The sequence below is a fragment of the Ricinus communis genome, chromosome 10 (genome assembly GCF_019578655.1).
Source record: "Ricinus communis isolate WT05 ecotype wild-type chromosome 10, ASM1957865v1, whole genome shotgun sequence".
Lineage (NCBI taxonomy): Eukaryota > Viridiplantae > Streptophyta > Magnoliopsida > Malpighiales > Euphorbiaceae > Ricinus > Ricinus communis.
In genome coordinates this window covers 1,958,696-1,964,322 of record NC_063265.1, presented here as the reverse complement: position 1 = coordinate 1,964,322, position 5,627 = coordinate 1,958,696, and the positions used below count along the sequence as shown (strand labels likewise).

The 5,627-nt window shown below is 36.3% G+C and overlaps 1 pseudogene; it reads left to right on the top strand.

The window, feature by feature from the left end:
• Positions 1-787: 787 nt before the first annotated feature.
• Positions 788-5,212, top strand: LOC125371346 (annotated as a pseudogene).
• Positions 5,213-5,627: the final 415 nt, after the last annotated feature.

Genomic DNA, 5,627 nt, shown 5'->3' with positions numbered 1-5,627 from the left:
ATCTTCTTACTTCAATCTTTGAACGGTCCGAATTTATGGATTAAATTGGTAATTTCTAGTTTTCTTCTAATTCAACTTATCATAGTATTTTTGCTATTGGGGAGTTAATTGATGAAACCTATAATTCCCATCATAAGTGGTATCAGAGCCAGGTTCAAGATTGAGGTTTGCGTATCCAATACTATCTTTTAATTCTCAATATCTTGTGTTCATCTTATATTTTGCACCTTTTGCCATCTATTGTTCTTGTTATTATTATTATTTTTATCTTTATTCTTCTTATCTCAAGATTTTGTTTGCATATATCAAAAAAAATCGTCCTAAAAGAAAAAAAATTGTTATCTTTGATATTCTTGTGTTAGATCTCAGATTACATAAAAAAAATTGACTCTTCATATTCCATTGAGATCTATTTTTATAATTCTATATCTTCGTGTTCTTTAATGATCTATCTTTGTTTTTCATTTCTGTTAGCCTATTTGCTACAAATTGTTCATTTCTTTAAGCCTACCTTATTATTTTCTTGTTAGCCTACCTTATTTTTTTTATCATTGATTACTACATTCTTGAAATTTTGTTTGATTGAGAAACTTAGTTCATCTAAGAAATTAAAAGGCAAATTTGAGAGGTAAAAGGCAAGAGTGTGAGATCATTAGAAAAAAAAAAGAAGCCAAAATTGAGTGTGAACACAAGTGGTATACATCAATTTTGAGTGAAAACACGTGAGGGAGTGTTGTGAGATCGTTTCTTTCTATTTTCTTTTATTAAAATTTTAGGTTTTACAATCATGTCAAAAGACACAAGTTCTTCTACAAATGATCATGTGATTCAAGCTATGCAACAACAATTCGAAAGAATGTTTAGTATGATGGCGGGAGTCAATGAAAAATTATAGAAGCATGATGGCATCCTTAACCAATTACATGGAGAGCCTAGATAAAGGAGACATCCACCAATTGACCAAGAGGACTATGAAGGAGAGGATGATTTGGATGATGATCAAGTCACCTTGTTGGGACAACGAATCAATCCTAGGAGACAAGCTAGGAGACGACATCCAAATGATGATGTTGATCGCAACCTTGGAAGCATCAAAATGAAGATTCCTTCATTCCAAGGAAGAAATGATCCAGATGTGTACCTTGAATGGGAGAGGAAAGTGGAACTCATCTTCGAATGTCATAATTATTCGGAGGAGAAAAAGGTAAAACTTGCCGCTGTTGAGTTTAGTGATTATGCAATTGTTTGGTGGGATCAATTTTGCAAGGAAAGACGTAGATATGGAGAAAGACCCGTGGAGTTTTGGAGAGAAATGAAGTAAATCATGAGAAAGAGGTTTGTTCCAAGCCACTACTACAGAGAGCTTCATCAAAGATTACAAACTCTAATTCAAGGATCCATGAGTGTGGAGGAGTATCATAAAGAAATGGAGAAGGCTATGATTCGAGCAAATGTGATAGAAGATCGTGAAGCTACCATGGCAAGGTTCTTGAGAGGGCTAAACAAAGACATTGCTGATGTTGTTGATTTGCAACATTATGTGGAGATTGAAGATATGGTGAATTTGGCCATGAAAGTGGAAAGGCAATTGAAAAGAAAGAGGTATGATTCTAAACCAAATATAGGTTCTTCTTCTTCTTGGAAAACTTCTTGGGGGAAAAAGGATGATAAACCTTTTACTAAGTCAAAAGTGGAAGAAACTAAACCTAAAATTGACTTGGGTAATAAGGAAAAGGGTGAGAATCAACCAGCCCAAACTAGGGGAATCAAATGTTTTAAGTGTTTGGGTCATGGGCACATTGCTAGGGAATGTCCAAATAAGAAAGCTATGATTCTAAGGAATGGTGATATTGAATCGGAGAGTGAGGGGGATAGTGATGATGATATGCCTTCTTTAGAAGATTGTAGTGATGTTGAATATGCTAAGGGAGATAATCTTGTTGTTCAAAGAACATTGAGTTTGCAAAATAAACATGATGTCCATAGGGAGCAAAGGGAAAATTTGTTTCATACTCATTGTTTGATTTCTAACAAGTTGTGCAACATGATTGCGGATAGTGGAAGTTGTACCAATGTAGCAAGCACTTTGCTAGTGGAGAAATTGAAGTTGCCTACTACCAAGCACCCAAGACCATACAAGTTGCAATGGCTTAATGAAAGTGGAGTTGTAAAGGTAAATAAGCAAGTTTTAGTTTCGTTTCAAATTGGTAGATATAAGGATGAGGTGTTGTGTGATGTGTTGCCAATGTTGGCCGGACATATGTTGTTGGGGAGACCTTGGCAATATGATAGAAGGGCTAGTCATGATGGATTCAAAAATATGTATACTTTGACTATGGATGGAAAAAGGTTTAACCTTGGACCATTAACTCCAAAACAGATTTTGAAGACCAAATGCGATCAAGCAACAATATGAAGAAATGGGTTCTTCATTGGGAAACTCTTTGGGAAGGGAAACCTTTGAGAGTAAAGAAAAAGGTGAGATGAGTGAACCTAAAAATTCCAATTCTCTTGACCAAAATGGGAAACACAAGGTGAGAGAAAACAAGGAAGGTTCAAATGAAAGAAAAATGAGTGTTTATGCAAAAATGAGTGATGTGAAGGAAGCTATGCTTTTGAGGCAACACATGCTTGTACTTATGTACAAGGAGATTTTGCATATTTCTAACAAAATAACCAATTGTTTACCTAGTGTTGTTGTTGATCTTTTGCAGGTTTATAAAGATTTATTTCCGGAAGAAATTCCAAATGGTTTGCCACCTAAAAGAGGCATTGAGTACCAAATTGATTTCATACTCGGAGCAAGCATTCCAAATAGACCAGCATATAGATGTAATTTGGAGGAGACCAAGGAAATCGAAAAGCAAGTGAGTGAGCTTATGGAGAAGGGTTATGTTCGTGAAAGCATGAGTCCATGTGCCGTACCCGTCTTGTTAGTGCCTAAGAAAGATGGAACTTGGAGGATGTGTGTTGATTGTCGTGCCATCAACAAATCACGGTGAAGTATAGACATCCCATTCCTAGGCTAGATGACATGTTGGATGAATTACATGGTTCATATTTGTTTTCAAGAATTGATTTGAAATCTGGTTATCATCAAATTAGAATGAGAGAAGGTGATGAATGGAAAACAGGTTTTAAAACTAAACATGATTTATATGAGTGGTTAGTAATGCCTTTTGGTTTAACTAATGCACCAAGCACTTTCATGAGATTGATGAATCATGTTTTAAGAGCATTCATAGGCAAATTTGTTGTTGTCTATTTTGATGATATCTTGGTTTATAGCAAAAATTTAGATGAGCATGTACAACATTTGACTTGTGTTTTTTATATGCTTAGAGAAGAGAAGTTGTATGCTAATCTAAAGAAATGTTGTTTTTGCACTAATGAAATTACTTTTCTTGGATATATTGTCAATGACAAGGGTATTCATGTTGATCAAGAAAAGGTAAAAGTAATTAGAGAATGGCCAACACCCACAAGTGTAAGTGATGTAAAAAGCTTTCATGGTGTAGCTAGCTTTTATAGAAGGTTCATTAAGAATTTTTCTACCATAGCTGCACCTTTAACTGAATGCATAAAAAAGAATGTTGGTTTTAAGTGGGGAATTGAACAAGATGAGGCTTTTAACTTGCTAAAAGACAAATTAAGTTTTGCACCCTTGTTATCTTTGCCAAATTTTACTAAACCTTTTGAGATTGAGTGTGATGCAAGTGGCATAGGTATTGGAGGAGTTTTGATGCAAGAAGGCAAGCCCATAGCATTCTTTAGCGAAAAGCTAAGTGGAGCAAGTCTAAACTACCCTACATATGACAAGGAGTTCTATGCATTAGTGAGGGTTCTAAAGACATGGCAGCATTACCTTGGCTACAAAGAATTCATAATTCACATCGACCATGAGTCCTTGAAGTATCTCGAAAGGACAAGGAAAGCTCAACAAGAGACATGCAAAATGGGTGGAATTCATTGAATCCTTTCCATACATCATTAAGTACAAGCAAGGGAAAGAAAATGTGGTGGTCGATGCATTGTCAAGAAGTTATGCCTTGATCTCTAAACTTGATGCAAAATTATTAGGATTTGAATACATAAAAGATCTGTATTCTAATGATCCTGATTTTGCTAATGTTTATGGGGTATGTGAGAAAGGGGGTTTTGATAAGTTCTATAAGTTTGATGGTTTTCTTTTTCGGGAAAACAAATTGTGTGTGCCACAAAGTTCTTTGAGAGAGTTACTTGTGAGAGAGGCACATAGTGGAGGTTTAATGGGATATTTTGGGATTAAGAAAACTTTGGATATGTTGGGTGACCATTTCTTTTGGCCACACATGAAAAGGGATGTTGAGAGAATTTATGAGAAATGCATTACTTGCAAACAAGCCAAATCCAAAGCAATGCCTCATGGTTTGTATACACCTCTTCCCATACCAAATGAACCTTGGGTAGACATTTCTATGGACTTTGTTTTAGGATTACCTAGGTCCAAGGGAGGGAGAGATTCTATTTTTGTTGTTGTGGACAGGTTTAGCAAAATGGCACATTTCATTCCATGTCACAAGACAGATGATGCAACCCATATTGCGAATCTATTCTTCAAGGAGATTGTAAGGCTGCATGGAGTGCCAAGGACCATTGTGAGTGATAGGGATGTCAAATTCCTAAGTCACTTTTGGAAGACTCTTTGGGGAAAGATGGGGACAAAGCTTTTGTATTCGACAACTTGTCATCCGCAAACGGATGGATAAACAGAGGTGGTCAATAGGACACTTGCAACACTTTTGAGGGCTCTCATCCAAAGAAATCTGAAGAATTGGGAAGAATGTTTGCCACATGTGGAATTTGCTTACAATAGGAGTGTGCATGGTTCAACAAATTGCTCACCCTTTGAAGTTGTGTATGGATTCAATCCATTGACTCCATTAGATTTGCTACCATTGCCATTGGACAAAGCTAATTTAGAGGGGAAACAAAAAGCTGAATTCATCAAGACTTTGCATGAGAAGGTGCATGCAAACATTGAGAAGAAAACACTCCAATATGAAAAGCAACACAACAAAGGGAGGAAGCAGTCATTTTTGAGCTCGGAGATTGGGTGTGGGTGCACTTGAGGAAGGAAAGATTTCCTAACCAAAGGAAATCAAAGCTTATGCCAAGAGGAGATGGTCCTTTTAGAGTGCTTCAACGCATCAACAACAATGCCTACAAGCTAGAACTTCCAAGTGAGTATGGCAATGTTAGTGCTACTTTCAATGTTAGTGACTTGTCTTTGTTTGATGTAGGTGATGAAGATGATGGAGCTGATTTGCGGACAAATCCTTTTGAAGAAAGGGGGAATGATGTGAATCCAAGTTCAAAGCTTAAAGAGATCCAAGATCCATTAATAGTACAAGAAGGCCCAATCACAAGGTCCAAATCCAAGAAGCTTTAACAAGCCATATTGGGTTTAATTAGGGATATTTGGAAAGCCCAAGAACTTCAACCCAATAAGGCATCCATGGAGGCCCAAGGAATAATATTTAACTTGTTTTCATGTTAATAACAATTAGGGTTACATGTAGCCACCATACAAGTTAATGTGGTAATTAATACCAAGTAATGGCTATCAATGTGGGTAGTGGTTATTA